At 51.1% G+C, this 23,894-nt stretch overlaps 8 non-coding genes across 8 annotated transcripts; 2 read left to right on the top strand and 6 right to left on the bottom strand.

The window, feature by feature from the left end:
• Positions 1–6,447: 6,447 nt before the first annotated feature.
• TRNAG-CCC (transfer RNA glycine (anticodon CCC)) lies at positions 6,448–6,518 on the bottom strand. Its single transcript has one exon. It is a non-coding gene; the product is annotated as a tRNA-Gly (tRNA).
• Positions 6,519–7,391: 873 nt separating this feature from the next.
• Positions 7,392–7,463, bottom strand: TRNAQ-CUG (transfer RNA glutamine (anticodon CUG)). The gene has a single exon. It is a non-coding gene; the product is annotated as a tRNA-Gln (tRNA).
• Positions 7,464–11,687: 4,224 nt separating this feature from the next.
• On the bottom strand, positions 11,688–11,758 carry TRNAG-CCC (transfer RNA glycine (anticodon CCC)). Its single transcript has one exon. It is a non-coding gene; the product is annotated as a tRNA-Gly (tRNA).
• An 872-nt stretch (positions 11,759–12,630) lies between these two features.
• Positions 12,631–12,702, bottom strand: TRNAQ-CUG (transfer RNA glutamine (anticodon CUG)). Its single transcript has one exon. It is a non-coding gene; the product is annotated as a tRNA-Gln (tRNA).
• A 3,984-nt stretch (positions 12,703–16,686) lies between these two features.
• Positions 16,687–16,758, top strand: TRNAQ-CUG (transfer RNA glutamine (anticodon CUG)). Its single transcript has one exon. It is a non-coding gene; the product is annotated as a tRNA-Gln (tRNA).
• An 891-nt stretch (positions 16,759–17,649) lies between these two features.
• On the top strand, positions 17,650–17,720 carry TRNAG-CCC (transfer RNA glycine (anticodon CCC)). The gene has a single exon. It is a non-coding gene; the product is annotated as a tRNA-Gly (tRNA).
• Positions 17,721–19,973: 2,253 nt separating this feature from the next.
• Positions 19,974–20,044, bottom strand: TRNAG-CCC (transfer RNA glycine (anticodon CCC)). The gene has a single exon. It is a non-coding gene; the product is annotated as a tRNA-Gly (tRNA).
• An 892-nt stretch (positions 20,045–20,936) lies between these two features.
• Positions 20,937–21,008, bottom strand: TRNAQ-CUG (transfer RNA glutamine (anticodon CUG)). The gene has a single exon. It is a non-coding gene; the product is annotated as a tRNA-Gln (tRNA).
• Between the last annotated feature and the right edge of the window lie 2,886 nt (positions 21,009–23,894).

The following is a 23,894-nucleotide window of genomic DNA, read 5'->3' as shown; positions in this document are numbered from 1 at the left end:
TGTGCACCAGACATAACCCCCCCACCATGACGACAATCACAACCAGCACAGCAGCCTACTCCACCCCTGTGTCACTTCCCGTGCTGAGCCTTCCCGTGCCAGAAGAAGAGCTGGCACCGAATCTGGATCTCAGTGCCCTAGCAAGGGAAGTTCTGGGGAAGGAGTGGGAATCAGCTGAGTTTGTGCTTGACACCCCTCAAGTTTCCCTTTGAGTCAGGTCTCCTTCCCCAGAAGGCACTTCAGAGGAGGTTTATGTAGAGGTGGAGGCAAGCAGCTCAGCTGAGTCTGCTCCTCCTCTTGCTGTGCCTCTGCCTGCTGAGGAGGGGGAAAGTGCAGAAGCATCCACACATGCACCCGCGCCCCAGAAGCAAGCAGGTAGTGTGGTCTGAGATTATTTTGAGCTGGCAGATGATCCCACATATGCTATCTGTTTGTACTGCTAAGCCAAAACCAGCCGGAGCAAGGGAACAAAACATGAGCACCACAGGTTTGCTGATGCATCACCTCAGGCGCCACACCTTGCCCTTGCCCCTCCTCAGCCTGGCACCACTGGAAGCACGCCCAAAGGGAAGTCCCCTCTCACTCCAAAGCCCCCATCCCCGCCAAGCAGAGGCAGGCCACCCTGGAGCAGTGGGGGAAAGGCAGACAAAAAGCAGGGCACGTTCCAACATTGAGCGAGATCACCCAGAGCAGTGGGGAGATGCTTGCTGTCGATGGCCAGCCATTCTTCCTACTTGAGCAGCCAGGGTTCAGATGGCTCATGGCACTCGCGGTCCCATCACACCAAGTGCCCACACGCACTGCCTTCAGCAGGACAGTGGTGGCAACCCTGTAGGAAGCATGTGCGGAGTACTTGAGGGAGAAGCTGCACAAGGCAGGTCCACAGTTGTCCTTACACTTCACTTCGAACATCTGGAGCAGCTGGGGTGGAGATCACACTTACCTCTCCCTCACAGGGCACTGGTGTGACCAGTAAAGCTGTCGGTGAGCTCTCCTTCAAGCCAAGGTGATGGATGCATCCCACACAGCAACACAGATCATGGGGGCCATGAACCGCTTGGTGCAGGGGTGGCTCGCTGGGCAGGGCGAACTCACCCATGGGTTCATGGTCCCTGACAGCAGGGCCAATATGGTCAAGGGGCTTTCCCATTGCCCCTGCTGCCTCTCAGTTTCTCCTGCTGCTTTTTCTGTGATATTCTGCTGTTCATCTCTCTGCTTTCAGGCTCCCCCCACCTTGCAGCTTCCCAGCTCCTGCTGCTTGCTCCCGCTTCCAGCACCTACTACTTCTCTAGCTGCCCCAGAGCCATCTTCTGGCTCCCCACACCCAGAGCCCCTCTTTAACACCCACACTTTCCCTTAGTCCCATTTTTCCCTCTCCCCATCTACCTTTTCAGCTTCCCGTAGCTCTGGCTCCAGACCCAGCCTCTGTGCAGACATGCTTCCCTATTCTGCAGGCTTTGGGCGCTGTCTTTTAATCAATTAAGATCAATTAACCTAAAGTTACCCCTAAGTCTCAGTTCTTCAGTCCAGGCCCATCTAGCCTACCAGTTCTAATCCCGGTCCCAGTGACTTTCATTTCCAGTAGCTTTAACTCCCTACACTTCTACTTTCTTATCTTAACCTTTCCCCAAGTATCCCAAGTACACTAAACACATGCATACATACACATCACAACACCCAACTTAGGAACTCACCTGCGTGTATGTGTAGGTGGGTGGTACGTGTGTGAATTAGTGAATACACATATATATGCACACATATATAGATATCATTGTGTGTGTGTGTGTGTGGTATATGAATTAGTAATCCACGTATGTGTATTGGATGTGCAGGTGTTGGTAACTGGTAACTAATTCTGTCTAAATCTGGTGTGTGTATGGGCTTAAACTGGTAATAGGTGTGCATGAATTTAAACTGGTTATTTTGAATCTGTGTGTATCTCAGTTGCTAGTGTGAGTGTGTGTGTGTGTGTGTGTATACATATATCTATATGGCATTGTGTGCATGATATATGAATTAATCTTCTGTGTCTAACTTTTGGGGTGTATAGTGTATGTGCTTGAATTGGTGCTAAGTACGCATGTGCCTAGGCTGGTTTAGATGTGTATGTGCCTGAGCTCGTAGAGTGTGTGTGTATACACCTAATGGATTTGTGTGTGTTTTGTATATGTGCAATTCATAGATTCATAGATGTTAGGGTCGGAAGGGACCTCAATAGATCATCAAGTCCAACCCCCTGCATAGGCAGGAAAGAGTGCTGGGTCTAGATGACCCCAGCTAGATACTCATCTAACCTCCTCTTGAAGACCCCCAGGGCAGGGGAGAGCACCACCTCCCTTGGGAGCCCGTTCCAGACCTTGGCCACTCGAACTGGGAAGAAGTTCTTCCTAATGTCCAGTCTAAATCTGCTCTCTGCTAGCTTGTGGCCATTGTTTCTTGTAACCCCCGGGGGCGCCTTGGTGAATAAATACTCACCAATTCCCTTCTGTGCCCCCGTGATGAACTTATAGGCAGCCACAAGGTCGCCTCTCAACCTTCTCTTGCGGAGGCTGAAAAGGTCCAGTTTCTCCAGTCTCTCCTCGTAGGGCTTGGTCTGCAGGCCCTTGACCATACGAGTTGCCCTTCTCTGGACCCTCTCCAGGTTATCCGCATCCCTCTTGAAGTGTGGCGCCCAGAATTGCACGCAGTACTCCAACTGCGGTCTGACCAGCGCCCGATAGAGGGGAAGTATCACCTCCCTGGACCTATTCGTCATGCATCTGCTGATGCACGATAAAGTGCCATTGGCTTTTCTGATGGCTTCGTCACACTGCCGGCTCATGTTCATCTTGGAGTCCACTAGGACTCCAAGATCCCTTTCCACCTCTGTGCCACCCAGCAGGTCATTCCCTAGGCTGTAGGTGTGCTGGACATTTTTCCTCCCTAGGTGCAGCACTTTGCATTTCTCCTCGTTGAACTGCATCCTGTTGTTTTCTGCCCACTTGTCCAACCTGTCCAGGTCTGCCTGCAGCTGTTCCCTGCCCTCCGGCGTGTCCACTTCTCCCCATAGCTTTGTGTCATCTGCAAACTTGGACAGAGTACATTTCACTCCCACGTCCAAGTCACTGATGAAGACATTAAAGAGTATCGGTCCAAGGACCCAGCCCTGCGGGACCCCACTGCCTACACCCTTCCAGGTCGAGACCGACCCATCTACCACGACTCTCTGGGTGCGACCCTCCAGCCAATTCGCCACCCACCGGACTGTGCAGTCATCCACATCACAGCCTCTTAACTTGTTCACCAGTATGGGGTGGGATACCGTATCGAAGGCCTTCCTGAAGTCTAAGTATACGACATCCACCCCTCCTCCTGTGTCCAGGTGTTTCGTAACCTGGTCATAGAAAGAGACTAGGTTGGTCAGGCACGATCTGCCCGCCACAAACCCGTGCTGGTTTCCCCTCAGCATAATTTGCCCTGCCGGGCTCTCACAAATGTGAGCCTTGATAATTTTTTCAAAGACTTTACCAAGGATGGAGGTGAGACTGACTGGCCTATAGTTGCCCGGGTCCTCCTTCCTCCCCTTTTTGAAAATGGGGACCACACTGGCCCTTTTCCAGTCCTCCGGGACTTGGCCCATGCGCCACGAGCGTTCAAATATTCCCGCCAGTGGCTCTTCAATGATGTCGGCCAGTGCCTTCAGCACCCTCGGATGGAGCCCATCCGGGCCTGCCGACTTAAAGGCATCCAGTTCTTCCAAGTGCCTCTGCACCACCTCAGGGTCTACGCATGGCAGTCTGGCGCCTTGCTGCTGCCTCTCTACAACCCCAGTGAGAGACTTGTCGTGCCCCTCGCTTAGGGACACTGAGGCAAAGAACTCGTTGAGGAGTTCAGCCTTGTCCCCCCTGTCCGTCACCAATTGTTTCTGCCCATTTAGCAGGGGTCCTATTCCTCCCTGGGCCTTCCTTTTACTCCCAATATATCTAAAAAACAATTTCTTGTTGTCTTTTACTTGGGTTGCCATCCTCAGCTCCATGGTAGCTTTGGCCCGCCTAACTGCCTCCCTACAAGCACGAGCAGAGGAGGTATATTCATCTTTAGTGATCTCACCCTGTTTCCACTTGTATCAAACCCTCCTGTCTAACAGTGCAATATATAGATCCTGATTTGGCCTGACCCCCCAGGGCAACACTGGAGCCCGGGGCAGCTGTGGCCCATCTCTTTGCAGCCGGAGGTGATGCTGGAGGAGCAGGACCCAGGAGGACTCCAGGCAGGAGCTGAGGGGGCAAGAAATGTCTTTGTTGTCCCCAGGCTGGGACCAGCGGCGTCCCCGTGGTGGTTGGCACCATGGCCAGCAAAGCAGCAGCTGGTCCAACAATGGGAGATGCGGGGCAGGAGGTGATGCAGACCATGCAGCCCCATCCTGAGGCTGAGATCCCCTCAGAGACCCCCCCCCCCCAGCTGGCACTGGAGCACAACCTCCCCACCCCACAGACCTGGCGTTACTGCCCTGGGTCCTCCGCTACCTGGCAGCCAAGGGGCTGCAGGAGGTTTGCAGCCGCCTGCGGAGCTCTGCCAGGGCTGCCTGGAGCCCCAGCGCCGCAGCAAGGAGCAGGTGCTGGAGCTGGTGGTGCTGGAGCCGTTCCTGGCCATCCTGCCCCGGGGACGCAGAGCTGGGAGTGGGGGTGCAGTGTAAAGACCTGCGCCGAGGCCATGGCCCTTTCAGGAGCGTGCAGGCCCTGCACTCTCACCCAGCTATCACTTTACTCCTGCATGTCTGATCACTCCTACTCGCTCCCACCAACTGCCACTTTCCTAACTGCTGCCGTGGTGCTTCGGCACCACGTGGTTCCCAGCTGCATGGTCACGACCACAAGACTCAGCAGGAGTTGGCCTGGCCCCGAGGACTGGGGCAATCGCCTGCAGTCCTCTCCTGCCTCCCTCCCACCCCGACTCTTATCTGAATTTCCCTCTCGGGTGGAGGGAGGCAGGGACAGCCCCACAGTCCCAGGTCAGAAGTCTTCACTAGGCAGAGGCTTCTGGTTGTGGGGGGTGAAGGTTGGGGGCTGCCAGGACTTGCTGCTGGGCTGCTAGGTCCTGCTGCCAGCTTCCCCTGGATCCTACTGCCTCTAGCACCTGTCATCTTTGACAAGCAGCTAGGACCACACAAATGTTAATTTTCTAAATAACTTAGGGGCCCTATGGGATGGATAGGATGGTCTGGCAGGCTGGGTCTGGTCTGTGGGCAATATTTTGCCCACCCCTGCTGTAAATGGGTTAAGTCCACTCAGTTTCCCAGTCCCAAAGAGTCCTACAGCACACTTTTCCCAGTGTCCCTTCTCTCCACCAGGCCTACAGGCAAGATGACAACATCCCCTTGGGATAGCCCTGTGCACGTAGCAAACCTGTTTTCAGACTCTTTGCTTGGAGCCACGGACTCTGGTTCCCCTCTCTGGTGACCGCAGTGCCTAGATTTGAAGCGAGCACAGGACAGAGTGGGTGGAGGTGATTGTTCCTGATGACAGCCCTGGGACAGCGCAAAAAAGTCCTTTTTTGCACAGCAGGGTTTAATTTTAGGCCTTGCAGGGATGTCTGTCCATGTCCAGACAACAGATTCTCCCCAGGGTTTCTCTTCTACGTTGCAAAGTAAAGAGTGCTCTGTGGTTGTGGTGGTGAGTAAGGGAGGGGGCAGAGCTTCTCCTTTGCTGAGGTGTTACTTTACTTTCTGTACAAAAAGGCCTTTTGTGGTACTATATGTCTGACTTTGGGGAAACAGCCATCCCTGGGGAGTGATACAGAGTCAACACCCTTTCTGCAAGCATCCCCAGAGTTTAGCGAAGACAAAAAAAACAAAAAAAAAAGGAAAAGGGAGGCAAGCTAGGTGTGGAGGGGGCTAGAAAATAGAAGAGGGCAGTGAAAGGGGAGCAATGCTCTCATTCCCTCCTCCCCTTTCCTTGCTGCCAGCTGCATTTCTCAATGGACAGTGGACCCTTTTTGTCAAGACTGAAATGAAATTAAGGCATTAAATATATGGGGTTTCTCTTGGTTGCACTATTCATTTTACTTGCTGGGCAAGGCATGGGGTGAAGGCTTCACTTTGGTTCATCTTCTTTCTATTTGTAGCATCCTCTCAGTGCAGATGACATAATCTAGAAGAGTAATTTGCAGCCAGGGTGATTGGGCACTCTGGAGGGCCATGAGATTTTATTAATGGTGCCACACTATTAGTACTGCTCACTGTGTATATATCCATACATGATTCATAAGATAAACCCAGAAGTTTCAAAAAGGAATCAGTAATGTCAAAATATGCTGCCCTGTTCTGCCTTTTCTGAGATCTTTGCATCAGACGATGTTTGCTGGGTTTTTTTTAAAGTCAAGAAATCAGTGCAAGATACCAACAACAAATACCTGTGTCAAGAGCAACATTAGGGTGTGAAGGCCTGCAAAGGATTGATTGGAAGCCTCTGCATTGGCTGGGAATTGAACCCAGGTCTCCTGCATGGGAGGCAGGAATTCTACCATTGAACCACCAATGCTTGATGCTGATCAGGCTTTATCCAAGTCCTGAGAAAGAAAAGGTAAAGGTCACCCTTCCTTCCCTTCTGGTTCACTCCAATGAGAAGCAGGCCCAAGATTCTGGGTGATCTTGACTCTCATGATCCAAAGCTGATCAAGAATCACTGGCCACAACTGAAAGAAACAAAGAGGAAAACACTATAACCACGGGGAAGTGATCGGGCTACCTTTTGTGTCTTTGTTTCTTTGTCTTGGCTGCCACGAGGACCCCAGATCCCTTTCTGAGCTCCTGCTCTCCATGTGACTCCCTCATGCTCACACACCCATGGCATATCATTTTCTAAAAATGCATGGATTTCCAGATTTGAGGGAGTTGATCCATCCGGGCACGGCAGGGCAGGATGAGGTGCTGACTCAGCACGGAGGTGTGGAGAGGTGGGCAAGGGCAATTAATCACCTGTGACTCGGACGTGTCCATGTCAACCCCACTGCTGGGGATGCCAGGCAGAACGGGCGGACTGGCGGGATCCCATGGGGCCTGGCTGAGGACCCAGCAGGCAGGCCAGGCTCAGGCGAGGGGTTGTGATGGGGCCATGGCAGGTGGGCAGCAGCATCTGGCTGCTGACGCTGTGTTGCTGCCAGTGGGGGAGAGGAAAACTGTGGTTGCCCCAGTCCCACTGTGTGCCCAGGATGGCAGAACTGGCCGCAGGGGCCACAGCTTGGACTGCCCCTGGTCTGTGAGCTGGAAAGCTTCATGCCGTGGGCCAGATCCCGGCCATAGGCTGTATTTTGTATACCCCTGCAAATATGGGAAAGAGTAAAGGAGAGAAAAGTCCACAAGAGAGCCCAGTCACCTCTTTGCAAGAGCTGGCAGCGCAAAGAAGACATACCAGAGGTTCTGCCGAGACTTGAACTCGGATTACTGGATTCAGAGTCCAGAGTGCTGGCCATTACACCACAGAACCAGGACCAGGCATGCCTCCTGGCTGCATGGAGAAGCCTTGCCAGAAGCTACCTGCCCAGGGCAGTCGGTCCCCAAGACTCCCTGAGTGTCCGTGGGGAAGAGCTGCTCAGGCTGGTGAGGCAGTCCAAACTAAATCCAGTCCTCCTGTTGAGCCCCAGCTCAAGTCTGGGTTCGTGCCTGGTATGCAAAGGCCAATAAAGATGCCAGGGGTGAAAGTATAAAGAAGATTTATTGCTAGCAATAAAAGGTGCAAGCGGAATAATTTCACAGAACAAGCACACCAGATTTTCAATTCTAAGCCACTTTTATACAGGGGTTTGAACCTTCATAAGCATCCTTTGTTTGCTAATTGGCTATAAAGGAGTGACGCAAGGAGTTCTTTACTGAGCATGTCTCTATACCTGTGTTTTAGCCATGTATCTCATTAACATACATGTATGTTTCATTAGCATACCTCTTCCCCACCTAGGGGCGTGATTTTTAGTATTTCAATGAGCTCTTTGACCCAGTACTCTGATTCTGCTTTTGTTTTCAAGCCTCCTTTATCTAAGACTGTCTCCTCCTTATCATTGCAGATGGGCATTCGTCACATAACATTCACTTTTGCTTAGGCTTTGCATAGTAGTTTCTAGGTCACTCCTTACATTCCCTCCTCTGGAGCATTTTTAATTATTATTATTATTATGATTGCTCCATTCAATTTGACTTAACACAAATCTAGTATTCTCAGCTTTCTTTGTTTGCAAAATCATTTGATTTACCTTAGGCCTGAAGATAGATGTGATGAAAACAGGTATACATTGGATACAGAAACAAACCATAATCCCTATAAAACAAAACAAAACAAAACAAAACAACCATACTAAATAACTGTTTCAACCATCCAAAATTGGGAAGCCAGGAAGTTAACCAGGAAAAGTCTAAACCAGATGATTCTTTCAACGTCTGTGCCAATCGTTGTAAGGCACTAATTTTGTCTTCAATTAGCACAGAATTATCAGTGAGGTTGAAGCAGCACATTCCTTTTAAGGTTTCACACCCCAGATTGTGTCGCAACAAGAGATAATCAATAGCGGCTCTATTCTCTAAGACAGCGTCCCTTAGTTGTTTTTGTTCAGCATTCAAGGCTGAGAGCGCTCGAGATGTAGCATTTAGTCCTTTTGCTAAAACACAGGCCACTGCATTAAGATTTCTGCTATTACTTACATCAAGACCTGGAACCCCCACCATAGATGCAGCTAATGCTATGTATTCTGCCTTAGATAATAGTCCAGGGGAATCATTCTCGTCACAATCAGCAGTGAGAGTAGTGTATGCTCGTTTAAACCTCCCACCAAGAGGGGTTTGTTCAGTGTGCATTAGGTCAGACTTCCTTGGAAGAGCTGCAGTTACCCGGGCAATGGTGCATGGTCCCCCAGTAGCATTCGCTAGAAGGTATGAATATATCATTCTCCCGCAGGCCAGAAACCATCCTCGAGCTCATCCGGGCCTGCCGACTTAAAGGCATCCAGTTCTTCCAAGTGACTCTGCACCACCTCAGGGTCTACGCATGGCAGTCTGGCGCCTTGCTGCTGCCTCTCTACAACCCCAGTGAGAGACTTGTCGTGCCCCTCACTTAGGAACACTGAGGCAAAGAACTCGTTGAGGAGTTCAGCCTTGTCCCCCCTGTCCGGCACCAATTGTTTCTGCCCATTTAGCAGGGGTCCTATTCCTCCCTGGGCCTTCCTTTTACTCCCTATATATCTAAAAAACAATTTCTTGTTGTCCTTTACTTGGGTTGCCATCCTCAGCTCCATGGTAGCTTTGGCCCGCCTAACTACCTCCCTAAAAGCACAAGCAGAGGAGGGATATTCATCTTTAGTGATCTCACCCTGTTTCCACTTGTATCAAACCCTCCTGTCTAACAGTGCAATATATAGATCCTGATTTGGCCTGACCCCCCAGGGCAACACTGGAGCCCGGGGCAGCTGTGGCCCATCTCTTTGCAGCCGGAGGTGATGCTGGAGGAGCAGGACCCAGGAGGACTCCAGGCAGGAGCTGAGGGGGCAAGAAATGTCTTTGTTGTCCCCAGGCTGGGACCAGCGGCGTCCCCGTGGTGGTTGGCACCATGGCCAGCAAAGCAGCAGCTGGTCCAACAATGGGAGATGCGGGGCAGGAGGTGATGCAGACCATGCAGCCCCATCCTGAGGCTGAGATCCCCTCAGAGACCCCCCCCCCCCAGCTGGCACTGGAGCACAACCTCCCCACCCCACAGACCTGGCGTTACTGCCCTGGGTCCTCCGCTACCTGGCAGCCAAGGGGCTGCAGGAGGTTTGCAGCCGCCTGCGGAGCTCTGCCAGGGCTGCCTGGAGCCCCAGCGCCGCAGCAAGGAGCAGGTGCTGGAGCTGGTGGTGCTGGAGCCGTTCCTGGCCATCCTGCCCCGGGGACGCAGAGCTGGGAGTGGGGGTGCAGTGTAAAGACCTGCGCCGAGGCTGTGGCCCTTTCAGGAGCGTGCAGGCCCTGCACTCTCACCCAGCTGTCACTTTACTCCTGCACGTCTGATCACTCCTACTCGCTCCCACCAACTGCCACTTTCCTAACTGCTGCCGTGGTGCTTCGGCACCACGTGGTTCCCAGCTGCATGGTCACGACCACAAGACTCAGCAGGAGTTGGCCTGGCCCCGAGGACTGGGGCAATCGCCTGCAGTCCTCTCCTGCCTCCCTCCCACCCCGACTCTTATCTGAATTTCCCTCTCGGGTGGAGGGAGGCAGGGTCAGCCCCACAGTCCCAGGTCAGAAGTCTTCACTAGGCAGAGGCTTCTGGTTGTGGGGGGTGAAGGTTGGGGGCTGCCAGGACTTGCTGCTGGGCTGCTAGGTCCTGCTGCCAGCTTCCCCTGGATCCTACTGCCTCTAGCACCTGTCATCTTTGACAAGCAGCTAGGACCACACAAATGTTAATTTTCTAAATAACTTAGGGGCCCTATGGGATGGATAGGATGGTCTGGCAGGCTGGGTCTGGTCTGTGGGCAATATTTTGCCCACCCCTGCTGTAAATGGGTTAAGTCCACTCAGTTTCCCAGTCCCAAAGAGTCCTACAGCACACTTTTCCCAGTGTCCCTTCTCTCCACCAGGCCTACAGGCAAGATGACAACATCCCCTTGGGATAGCCCTGTGCACGTAGCAAACCTGTTTTCAGACTCTTTGCTTGGAGCCACGGACTCTGGTTCCCCTCTCTGGTGACCGCAGTGCCTAGATTTGAAGCGAGCACAGGACAGAGTGGGTGGAGGTGATTGTTCCTGATGACAGCCCTGGGACAGCGCAAAAAAGTCCTTTTTTGCACAGCAGGGTTTAATTTTAGGCCTTGCAGGGATGTCTGTCCATATCCAGACAACAGATTCTCCCCAGGGTTTCTCTTCTACGTTGCAAAGTAAAGAGTGCTCTGTGGTTGTGGTGGTGAGTAAGGGAGGGGGCAGAGCTTCTCCTTTGCTGAGGTGTTACTTTACTTTCTGTACAAAAAGGCCTTTTGTGGTACTATATGTCTGACTTTGGGGAAACAGCCATCCCTGGGGAGTGATACAGAGTCAACACCCTTTCTGCAAGCATCCCCAGAGTTTTGCAAAAACAAAAAAACAAAAAAAAGGAAAAGGGAGGCAAGCTAGGTGTGGAGGGGGCTAGAAAATAGAAGAGGGCAGTGAAAGGGGAGCAATGCTCTCATTCCCTCCTCCCCTTTCCTTACTGCCAGCTGCATTTCTCAATGGACAGTGGACCCTTTTTGTCAAGACTGAAATGAAATTAAGGCATTAAATATATGGGGTTTCTCTTGGTTGCACTATTCATTTTACTTGCTGGGCAAGGCATGGGGTGAAGGCTTCACTTTGGTTCATCTTCTTTCTATGTGTAGCATCCTCTCAGTGCAGATGAAATAATCTAGAAGAGTAATTTGCAGCCAGGGTGATTGGGCACTCTGGAGGGCCATGAGATTTTATTAATGGTGCCACACTATTAGCACTGCTCACTGTGTATATATCCATACATGATTCATAAGATAAACCCAGAAGTTTCAAAAAGGAATCAGTAATGTCAAAAAATGCTGCCCTGTTCTGCCTTTTCTGAGATCTTTGCATCAGACGATGTTTGCTGGGTTTTTTTTAAAGTCAAGAAATCAGTGCAAGATACCAACAACAAATACCTGTGTCAAGAGCAACATTAGGGTGTGAAGGCCTGCAAAGGATTGATTGGAAGCCTCTGCATTGGCTGGGAATTGAACCCAGGTCTCCTGCATGGGAGGCAGGAATTCTACTATTGAACCACCAATGCTTGATGCCCACATGGCTTTATCCAAGTCCTGAGAAAGAAAAGGTAAAGGTCACCCTTCCTTCCCTTCTGGTTCACTCCAATGAGAAGCAGGCCCAAGATTCTGGGTGATCTTGACTCTCATGATCCAAAGCTGATCAAGAATCACTGGCCACAACTGAAAGAAACAAAGAGGAAAACACTATAACCACGGGGAAGTGATTGGGCTACCTTCTGTGTCTTTGTTTCTTTGTCTTGGCTGCCACGAGGACCCCAGATCCCTTTCTGAGCTCCTGCTCTCCATGTGACTCCCTCATGCTCACGCACCCATGGCATATCATTTTCTAAAAATGCATGGATTTCCAGATTTGAGGGAGTTGATCCATCCGGGCACGGCAGGGCAGGATGAGGTGCTGACTCAGCACGGAGGTGTGGAGAGGTGGGCAAGGGCAATGAATCACCTGTGACTCGGACGTCTCCATGTCAACCCCACTGCTGGGGATGCCAGGCAGAATGGGCGGACTGGCGGGATCCCATGGGGCCTGGCTGAGGACCCAGCAGGCAGGCCAGGCTCAGGCGAGGGGATGTGATGGGGCCATGGCAGGTGGGGAGCAGCATCTGGCTGCTGACGCTGCGTTGCTGCCAGTGGGGAGAGGAAAACTATGGTTGCCCCAGTCCCACTGTGTGCCCAGGTTGGCAGAACTGGCCGCAGGGGCCACAGCTTGGACTGCCCCTGGTCTGTGAGCTGGAAAGCTTCATGCCGTGGGCCAGATCCCGGCCATAGGCTGTATTTTGTATACCCCTGCAAATATGGGAAAGAGTAAAGGAGAGAAAAGTCCACAAGAGAGCCCAGTCACCTCTTTGCAAGAGCTGGCAGCGCAAAGAAGACATACCAGAGGCTCTGCCGAGACTTGAACTCGGATTACTGGATTCAGAGTCCAGAGTGCTGGCCATTACACCACAGAACCAGGACCAGGCATGCCTCCTGGCTGCATGGAGAAGCCTTGCCAGAAGCCACCTGCCCAGGGCAGTCGGTCCCCAAGACTCCCTGAGTGTCCGTGGGGAAGAGCTGCTCAGGCTGGTGACGCAGTCCAAACTAAATCCAGTCCTCCTGTTGAGCCCCAGCTCAAGTCTGGGTTCGTGCCTGGTATGCAAAGGCCAATAAAGATACCAGGGGTGAAAGGATAAAGAAGATTTATTGCTAGCAATAAAAGGTGCAAGCGGAATAATTTCACAGAACAAGCACACCAGATTTTCAATTCTAAGCCACTTTTATACAGGGGTTTGAACCTTCATAAGCATCCTTTGTTTGCTAATTGGCTATAAAGGAGTGACGCAAGGAGTTCTTTACTGAGCATGTCTCTATACCTGTGTTTTAGCCATGTATCTCATTAACATACATGTATGTTTCATTAGCATACCTCTTCCCCACCTAGGGGCGTGATTTTTAGTATTTCAATGAGCTCTTTGACCCAGTACTCTGATTCTGTTTTTGTTTTCAAGCCTCCTTTATCTAAGACTGTCTCCTCCTTATCATTGCAGATGGGCATTCGTCACATAACATTCACTTTTGCTTAGGCTTTGCATAGTAGTTTCTAGGTCACACCTTATATTCCCTCCTCTGGAGCATTTTTAATTATTATTATTATTATGATTACTCCATTCAATTTGACTTAACACAAATCTAGTATTCTCAGCTTTCTTTGTTTACAAAATCATTTGATTTACCTTAGGCCTGAAGATAGATGTGATGAAAACAGGTATACATTGGATACAGAAACAAACCATAATCCCTATAAAACAAAACAGAACAACCATACTAAATAACTGTTTCAACCATCCAAAATTGGGAAGCCAGGAAGTTAACCAGGAAAAGTCTAAACCAGATGATTCTTTCAACGTCTGTGTCAATCGTTGTAAGGCACTAATTTTGTCTTCAATTAGCACAGAATTATCAGTGAGGTTGAAGCAGCACATTCCTTTTAAGGTTTCACACCCCAGATTGTGTCGCAACAAGAGATAATCAATAGCGGCTCTATTCTCTAAGACAGCGTCCCTTAGTTGTTTTTGTTCAGCATTCAAGGCTGAGAGCGCTCGAGATGTAGCATTTAGTCCTTTTGCTAAAACACAGGCCACTGCATTAAGATTTCTGCTATTACTTACAGCAAGACCCGGAACCCCCACCATAGATGCAGCTAATGCTATGTATTCTGCCTTAGATAATAGTCCAGGGGAATCATTCTCGTCACAATCAGCAGTGAGAGTAGTGTATGCTCGTTTAAACCTCCCACCAAGAGGGGTTTGTTCAGTGTGCATTAGGTCAGACTTCCTTGGAAGAGCTGCAGTTACCCGGGCAATGGTGCATGGTCCCCCAGTAGCATTCGTTGGAAGGTATGAATATATCATTCTCCCGCAGGCCAGAAACCATCCTCGAGGAAGGATGGTATGTGTGTATACATAGGATATTTGACTGGTCTTATTACAGAGGATTTTTCTACCTTGGTTCAATTTAAAGCAATTATTAGTACAATTAACTATTAGGAAACATTCAGAAGCATTAGCTATTGCCTGAACCCGTACAGAAAACATGTCTCTGCTTTTCTCTTTTACAATAGTCCCCCACTTATATATATCCTGATATGTATTTTCCTTCTTTACATCTTTCAGCATAGTATAATTTTGTAAAATTTTCAAAGGGGTAGGTACTGCAATTAAGCATGAGGTAAAAACCAGGTGAGCATTGATCCCTCCCGCTAAGCAGAAGTCCGTTCTATTTAATATTTCCCGGGCCAGATAAATCCAGACATTTTCCTGAGGGTCAAATTCTTGTGGTAAAAGATTTTCCCCTCCTATAAGGAGGAGTGGACAGATCAGGGTGCCCCACACTAAAACCTTGAACAATTTCATAATAAGGCTTGTAAAACTTGATCAAAGATTGACAAATTATTTAAAGTTCCTTTCTTTTGAATAGGAATTTTAAGTCTCTTATTGGCTCCACCTTCCACTGTTCTCTGCCTCCGGTCCCGGAGTTTGCAGGAGTTTCTTCTTGTTCTGGTTTAGCCACCGGCTTTAGGCGACTGGAATGTATCCAACTCTTGATTCCTTCGAGCTTTGCTGCCGTCGGGGTCGTTAAAAGTACCCTATATGGGTCCTTCCATCTGGCTTGAAGTGGTTCCTAGTTCCAATCTTTCACAAGGGCGTAACTCCCAGGTAATAATCGATTTCCGGGGCAGGAGACTGGTCCTGTGTCTGCAGCACGTCCCGTACCTGCTGATGGATGGAAGACAAAACAGAAACCAAAGACCATACATATTCTCTAATCATTCCCTCTCCTAAAACATGTAACTGTTGTTCAGTACCCATGGGCAGACTCAGAGGGTAAGGCTTACCATACATTATCTCAAATGGGCTTAATCCCAATTTGGAATGTGGTGCGACCCTTACTCGCAACAGGGCCAAGGGTAGGGCCTCTGGCCATTTGAGTCGAGCTTCTTGGCAAATCTTTGCAAGGTGTCTTTTTAAGGTCTGATTCATACGTTCCACCTTTCCACTGGACTGGGGTCTCCAAGGGCTGTGTAAATGCCAGCTGATTCCCAGGAACTCAGAAACCTTCTGAGTAATTTGTGCAATGAAATGTGGGCCATTGTCTGACCCTATTCCTTTTGGAAGTCCGAAGCGAGGTATGATTTCTCGTAGGAGTGCCTTGACCACCTCTCGGGCTTGGGCAGTCCGACACGGGAAGCACGCAACCCAATTAGAGAAAGTGTCCACAAAGACAAGGAGATATCTCATCCCCTCTTGCCGGGGTAACTCAGTAAAATCCACCTGCCATTCTTCTCCTGGCCCATTGCCTATTCTCTGATGTCCTGAAGTTTCTTTTCTCCCTCCTTTTGGGTTATTTCTCTGGCAGACCTCACATGTCTCTGATACCTTCTTGGCAGCCTCTCTTAATCCCACTCCAGTTACATAGTGACTGATCCACCTTATCAGGGCCCTGGGTCCGTAGTGGGTGCCATGATGAGCTCTCTTCACTACTATATGAACCCAGGCAGCTGGGATGATAATGCGGCCATCCTTTGCTACTAGCCACCCGTGCTCCCCCTTCTTTGCTTGAAACTCTCTTATCAATTGTTTGTCTCTTTCCCCGTACTGTGGTGTCACAGGCTGGTATAAGTCTGGGAGGAGAGGTAACAGATTACTTACTTCGGGCAGCAAGTCTGTCTGAGGTCTTTTAGCTGCTCTCTTTGCTGTAGCGTCAGCAAATCGATTACCTTTTGTGGAGGGGTCGTTCCCTCTCTGATGTGCTTTACAATGCAATACCGCTACCTCCTTTGGTTCCCAGACTGCTTTGAGGAGAGCTTTTTTAAAATCAAGATATAGGACATCAATCTCCTCTCCCTTGTCCAGGTGATAGGTCACCTGGTCGTAGAAGGAGGTGAGATTGGTCAGGCAAGACCTACCTGCAACAAACCCGTGCTGGCTATCCCTCAGGATGTTGCCATCAGCCAGTTTGTCAAGAACGGTCTCTGGTAATTTTTTCCAAGATCTTCCCCAGGATAGAGGTCAGGCTGATAGGCCTGAAGTTCTCCGGATCCACTTTCCTCCCTTCCTTGAACATAGGCACCACACTGGCCCAGGGAAATACTCAAAACAAAGCTTTACTCAACCCTAACCACCCACAAAGGCTGGCACTTGTGGTTGCTGCTGCAGCTCTCACCACAGCAGGAAGGCAAGAAAGGAGCTTCTCATGTCCCCTTTCCCCTCCTTCCGTGGATGGCTAGAGGACACTTTCTGAAGCCTTGCTCAGTCGGAGGAGTGGATTTGTTCAGACTGCCTCACCAGCCTGAGGAGCTCTTTCCCACGGACACACAGGGAGTCCTGGGGACCGGCTGCCCTGGGCAGGTGGCTTCTGGCAAGGCTTCTCCACACAGCCATGAGGCTATTCTTGTACTGGTTCTGTGGTGTAATGGCCAGCACCCTGGACTCTGAATCCAGTAACCCGAGTTCAAGTCTCGGCAGAGCCTCTGGTGCATTGTCTTTGCACTGCCAGCTCTTGCATAGAGGTGGCTTTCCACTCTCCTGAGCTTTCTTCTGCTTTGCTCTTTCCCACGTTTGCAGGGCTTGGCAAAATACAGCCAATGGCCTGGATCTGGCCCATGGCATGATGCTTTCCAGCTCACAGACCAGGGGCAGTCCAAGCTGTGGCACATACAGCCAGTTCTGCCACCCTGGGCACGCAGTGGGACTGGGGCAGCCACAGACTCAGTTTTCCTCTTCCCCACTGGAAGAAACACTGAACATCAGCAGCCAGATGCTGCTCCCCACCTGCCATGGCCCCATCACATCCCCTCACCTGAGCCTGGCCTGCCTGCTGGGTCCTCAGCCAGGCCCCATGGGATCCCGCCAGTCTGCCCGTTCTGCCTGGCATCCCCAGCAGCAGGCTTGAAATGGACACGTCCGGGTCACAAACGATTAACTGCCTTTGTCCACCCCCCCAGACCTCCGTGCTGAGTCAGCACCCCGCCCTGCCCTGCCATGCCTGGATGGATCAACTCCCCCAACTGCCCTGAAACTGGGAATCCGTGCATTTTTGTGAAAGTGATATGCCATGGGTGCGTGAGCATGAGGGAGTCACATGGAGAGCAGGAGCTCAGAAAGGGATCTGGGGTCCTGGTGGCAGCCAAGACAAAGAAACAAAGACACAAAAGGTAGCCCGATCACTTCCCCGTGGTTATAGTGTTTTCCTCTTTGTTTCTTTCAGTTGTGGCCAGTGATTCTTGATCAGCTTTGGATCATGAGAGTCAAGATCACCCAGAATCTTGGGCCTGCTTCTCATTGGAGTGAACCAGAAGGGAAGGAAGGGTGAACTTTACCTTTTCTTTCTCAGGACTTGGATAAAGCCATATAGGCCTCAAGCATTGGTGGTTCAATGGTAGAATTCCTGCCTCCCATGCAGGAGACCTGGGTTCAATTCCCAGCCAGTGCAGAGGCTCCCAGTCAATCTTCTGCAGGCCTTCACACCCTAATGTTGCTCTTGACACAGATATTTGTTGTTGGTATCTTGCACTGATTTCTTGACTTCAGAAAAACCCAGCAAACATTGTCTGATGCAAAGATCTCAGAAAAGGCAGAACAGGGCAGCATATTTTAACATTACTGATTCCTTTTTGAAACTTCTGGATTTATCTTATGAATCATGTATGGATATATACACAGTGAGCAGTGCTAATAGTGTGTGGCACCATTAATAAAATCTCATGGCCCTCCAGAGTGCCCAATCACCCTGGCTGCAAATTACTCCTCTAGATTATTTCATCTGCACTGAGAGGATGCTACAAATAGAAAGAAGATGAACCAAAGTGAAGCCTTCACCCCATGCCTTGCCCAGCAAGGAAAATGAATAGTGCAACCAAGAGAAACCCCATATATTTAATGCCTTAATTTTATTTTAGTCTTGACAAAAAGGATCCACTGTCCATTGAGAAATGCAGCTGGCAGCAAGGAAAGGGGAGGAGGGAATGAGAGCATTGCTCCCCTTTTTTTTTGTTTTTTTGTCTTCGCTAAACTCTGGGGATGCTTGCAGAAAGGGTGTTGACTCTGTATCACTCCCCAGGGATGGCTGTTTCCCCAAAGTCAGACATAAAGTACCACAAAAGGCCTTTTTGTACAGAAATTAAAGTCACACCTCAGCAAAGGAGAAGCTCTACCCCCTGGCAGAGCTCCTGCAGGCAGCTGCAAACCTCCTGCTGCCCCTTGGCTGCCAGGTAGCGGGGGCCCCGGGGCAGTGACGCCAGGTCTGTGGGGTGGGCGTCGTGCCAGCTGGGGGGTCTCCGAGGGTATCTCGGCCTGAGGAGAGGGCTGCATGGCCTGCATCACCTCCTGCTCCACACCTCCCATTGTTGGACCGGCTTCTGCAGCTGCTGCTTTGCTGGCCGTGGTGCCGACCACCACGGCGACTCCCCCGGTCCCAGCCTGGGGACAACAAAGACTTTTCTTGCCCCCTCAGCTCCTGCCTGGAGTCCTCCTGGGTCCTGCTCCTCCAGCATCACCTCCGGCCGCAGCAGGGCTGCAAAGGGACGGGCCACAGCTGCCCCGGGCTCCAGCGCAGCAGCCGCGTCTCCCCAGGAGAGGCCTCCCCCGCCAGGGCCGGGGCTCTCGTTGTCCTGCGCTCGCGCATGGTGCCAGCCTGCAGCACCTGGTCTGCGGGGCCTGCGGGAAAGGAGACGGCACATTGCTCAGCACGTGATGGGAGCCCCGGGACCTGCCCTTGCCCCAGTCCCGAGGTCTGCCTGGCCCTGCCACCCCGACTGTCCCCACGCAGAGCAGCCTCGGGGGCCTCCTCCTGCCCCTCCAGCCCAGTATTGGCTGGGTCCCCAAGACTCCCCGAGTGTCCGTGGGGAAGACCTGCTCAGGCTGGTGAGGCAGTCCAAACTAAATCCAGTCCTCCAACTGAGCGAGGACATAGCAGCCAAGGGGCAGCAGGAGGTTTGCAGCTGCCTGCAGGAGCTCTGCCAGGGGGTAGAGCTTCTCCTTTGCTGAGGTGTGACTTTAATTTCTGTACAAAAAGGCCTTTTGTGGTACTTTATGTCTGACTTTGGGGAAACAGCCATCCCTGGGGAGTGATACAGAGTCAACACCCTTTCTGCAAGCATCCCCAGAGTTTAGCGAAGACAAAAAAACAAAAAAAAAGGGGAGCAATGCTCTCATTCCCTCCTCCCCTTTCCTTGCTGCCAGCTGCATTTCTCAATGGACAGTGGATCCTTTTTGTCAAGACTAAAATAAAATTAAGGCATTAAATATATGGGGTTTCTCTTGGTTGCACTATTCATTTTCCTTGCTGGGCAAGGCATGGGGTGAAGGCTTCACTTTGGTTCATCTTCTTTCTATTTGTAGCATCCTCTCAGTGCAGATGAAATAATCTAGAGGAGTAATTTGCAGCCAGGGTGATTGGGCACTCTGGAGTGCCATGAGATTTTATTAATGGTGCCACACACTATTAGCACTGCTCACTGTGTATATATCCATACATGATTCATAAGATAAATCCAGAAGTTTCAAAAAGGAATCAGTAATGTTAAAATATGCTGCCCTGTTCTGCCTTTTCTGAGATCTTTGCATCAGACGATGTTTGCTGGGTTTTTCTGAAGTCAAGAAATCAGTGCAAGATACCAACAACAAATATCTGTGTCAAGAGCAACATTAGGGTGTGAAGGCCTGCAGAAGATTGACTGGGAGCCTCTGCACTGGCTGGGAATTGAACCCAGGTCTCCTGCATGGGAGGCAGGAATTCTACCATTGAACCACCAATGCTTGAGGCCTATATGGCTTTATCCAAGTCCTGAGAAAGAAAAGGTAAAGTTCACCCTTTCCCTCCCTTCTGGTTCACTCCAATGAGAAGCAGGCCCAAGATTCTGGGTGATCTTGACTCTCATGATCCAAAGCTGATCAAGAATCACTGGCCACAACTGAAAGAAACAAAGAGGAAAACACTATAACCACGGGGAAGTGATCGGGCTACCTTTTGTGTCTTTGTTTCTTTGTCTTGGCTGCCACCAGGACCCCAGATCCCTTTCTGAGCTCCTGCTCTCCATGTGACTCCCTCATGCTCACGCACCCATGGCATATCACTTTCACAAAAATGCACGGATTCCCAGTTTCAGGGCAGTTGGGGGAGTTGATCCATCCAGGCATGGCAGGGCAGGGCGGGGTGCTGACTCAGCACGGAGGTCTGGGGGGGTGGACAAAGGCAGTTAATCGTTTGTGACCCGGACGTGTCCATTTCAAGCCTGCTGCTGGGGATGCCAGGCAGAACGGGCAGACTGGCGGGATCCCATGGGGCCTGGCTGAGGACCCAGCAGGCAGGCCAGGCTCAGGTGAGGGGATGTGATGGGGCCATGGCAGGTGGGGAGCAGCATCTGGCTGCTGATGTTCAGTGTTTCTTCCAGTGGGGAAGAGGAAAACTGAGTCTGTGGCTGCCCCAGTCCCACTGCGTGCCCAGGGTGGCAGAACTGGCTGTATGTGCCACAGCTTGGACTGCCCCTGGTCTGTGAGCTGGAAAGCATCATGCCATGGGCCAGATCCAGGCCATTGGCTGTATTTTGCCAAGCCCTGCAAACGTGGGAAAGAGCAAAGCAGAAGAAAGCTCAGGAGAGTGGAAAGCCACCTCTATGCAAGAGCTGGCAGCGCAAAGACAATGCACCAGAGGCTCTGCCGAGACTTGAACTCGGGTTACTGGATTCAGAGTCCAGGGTGCTGGCCATTACACCACAGAACCAGTACAAGAGATACCTCACAGCTGTGTGGAGAAGCCTTGCCAGAAGCCACCTGCCCAGGGCAGCCGGTCCCCAGGACTCCCTGTGTGTCCGTGGAAAAGAGCTCCTCAGGCTGGTGAGGCAGTCTGAACAAATCCACTCCTCCGACTGAGCAAGGCTTCAGAAAGTGTCCTCTAGCCGTCCACGGAAGGAGAGGAAAGGGGACGTGCGCAGCTCCTTTCTTGCCGTCCCGCTGTGGTGAGAGCTGCAGCAGCAACCACAAGTGCCAGCCTTTGTGGGTGGTTAGGGTTGAGTAAAGCTTTGTTTTGAGTATTTCCTGGGCCAGTGTGGTGCCTATGTTCAAGGAAGGGAGGAAAGTGGATCCGGAGAACTTCAGGCCTATCAGCCTGACCTCTATCCTGGGGAAGATCTTGGAAAAAATTACCAGAGACCGTTCTTGACAAACTGGCTGATGGCAACATCCTGAGGGATAGCCAGCACGGGTTTGTTGCAGGTAGGTCTTGCCTGACCAATCTCACCTCCTTCTACGACCAGGTGACCTATCCCCTGCACAAGGGAGAGGAGATTGATGTCCTATATCTTGATTTTAAAAAGGCTTTCGATCTGGTATCCCATGATCATCTCATTGAAAAACTGACCAACTGCAGCCTCGGCTACATCGCAGTCCACTGGCTGGGCTGGACCCAGAGACTGGTACTTGATGGAAGTCAATCATCGCAGTGCGCAGTGACCAGTGGGGTCCCGCAAGGCTCCGTCCTTGGGCCTATACTCCTCTTCTACATCTTCATTATTGATGTGGACACCGATGACACCAAACTTTGGGGTAAAGCGTCCTCACCTGTGGACAGGATGGTGATCCAGGCTGACCTTGACAGGTTCAGAAAATGGGCAGGTGAAAACCTGATGATGTTCAACACCAAAAAATGCAAGGTACTCCACCTTGGGAAGAAAAACCCTCAGTACGCTTATAGGTTCGGCAGTGCTATGCTTGCTAGCACCACGGCCGAAAAGCAGTTAGGGGTCATGATTGACCACCAGATGAATATGAGCCACCAATGTGATGTTGCTTCTGGGAAAGTGAGCAAAACTCTGGCTTGCATCCAGAGATGCTTCTCTAGCAAATCCCAGGATGTCATCTTCCCGCTGTAGTCAGGCTTGGTGAAGCTGCTGCTGGAGTCCTGCATCCAATTCTGGGCTCCACAATTCAAAAAGGATGTGGAGGCACTTGAGAGAGTCCAGAGGAGAGCGACACGCATGATCAGAGGGAAGGATCATGGAAGCCATCCACGGGAGGAGAGGAAAGGGGACGTGCGGAGCTCTTTTCTTGCCCTCCCGCAGTGGTGAGAGCAGCAGCAGCAGCAGCCACAAGTGCTAGCCAGCAAATCACCCACAGAAAGGTTACCTTCATGAGTGGAACATGAAGACCATTGAAGTGGAGAGATAATTGTTAACACCCAAGAAGTGAAGAGTAATGAGTTTTAAAGTTAATGGACACCTTCAACTACCTGAATAGAAAGTCACATCTGCTACCCTGGGAAGCAGGAATCTATGCTGGAGTCTTCTATCCTGGGCAGTTTCCCCTCTTAACACACACCTGGTGATTTGGGGTAAAGGTGTGTTTTGTACGTGAGAAAATATGGTAATGTATCAAAGATCTTGTCTGACATACGTAAGTAATCCTGTCCATGAGGGTTGGTTGGTGCACTTGATCCTGGCACTGGATGTGGCCTTGGGGTCGGGTGGCTTGAAGCCCTCCATGGGCCTGCACCTAGACTGGAGTAGGGGGAGGAGGACCATGGCCAGTCAAGGGAGGCTTTGCTAATGCTACACCAGGGCTAGATCAAAGCTGTGCCAGGGACAGAGCCAGGCAGCCAGGTCAGAGCAGCGATCCTGCCTCAGATCTCAGCCTAATCATTCCAGCCCATGGCTCTGAAACCTTGCCGACCTCCGTGTTACACCATGGCTGCAGCAAGCCAGTCTCGGTGGGATGTATACAGGAATGGGACCTTGTGGCTGACATGGCTGGGATTACAGCCCCTATCTTCTGCCCATGCCTTTGAGGCCCCAGCTGGTTGCAACCACATGTTGAACAAGGGGCCAAGGACCATCAGTCCCTGCAGCTGATGTGGGTTCAGATGCTGCTCCCAGGAGTCACATCTCTACACAGTGGCCTCCTGGACCCTCCCATGCCTGACAGCCATGAGTCCCAGTGTGTGCTTGGTCTATGCTTCCCTGTTTCTAGTCCACTGAAACCAGCAGCTTTCTGGGCCCTCCCAGCCCTGTAGTGCTGGGCTTCTTTTGTCTCTGATCCTTCTTGCCACTATTCTCAGGAAGTCCATTGCCAGGTCAAGAAAGAGTGCGATGCTAGGCCCACAAGTAAAAGGGCCCTGACAGACCCCAAGGAAAGGTTTGTTACCCTCTTGGGGGGGGAGTGGGCTCTGGAAGGCCTCAGCAGCACGTCCTGGGGGACAATCAAGGGAAGTCCCAAGGGATCAGGCACTTCTCTTCTGTTCACCCTTCTCAGAGAAAACAGATACTTCATACAATCAGAATAGAAACGGAGAAAACTGCTCTTGACATATTTACTCACTCACCACACCCACTTCCCCACCACAAATTAGCCCCCACGACCCAAGTTGGGATGTGTGTCTCAAGTGAGGAATCTGGATTTTCTTCAGTGGACTAGAAACAGGGAAGCATCTCAAGCGTCTCCGCATCCTTTTTGAATTGTGGAGCCCAGAATTGGATGCAGGACTCCAGCTGTGGCCTCACCAAGGCTCAGTACAACGGGAGGATGACATCCTGGGTGTCCAGCCACCTGCGGAGGGTTCGGGATTGAGAGTATGGTCAGGGCTGAAAGGTAAGAAAGGTTTATTGATTTTGTGACC

This window comes from Alligator mississippiensis, chromosome 1 (assembly GCF_030867095.1).
Source record: "Alligator mississippiensis isolate rAllMis1 chromosome 1, rAllMis1, whole genome shotgun sequence".
NCBI lineage: Eukaryota > Metazoa > Chordata > Crocodylia > Alligatoridae > Alligator > Alligator mississippiensis.
Note: the sequence above shows the minus strand (reverse complement) of the source record. Positions and strands in the feature narration are given on the sequence as shown.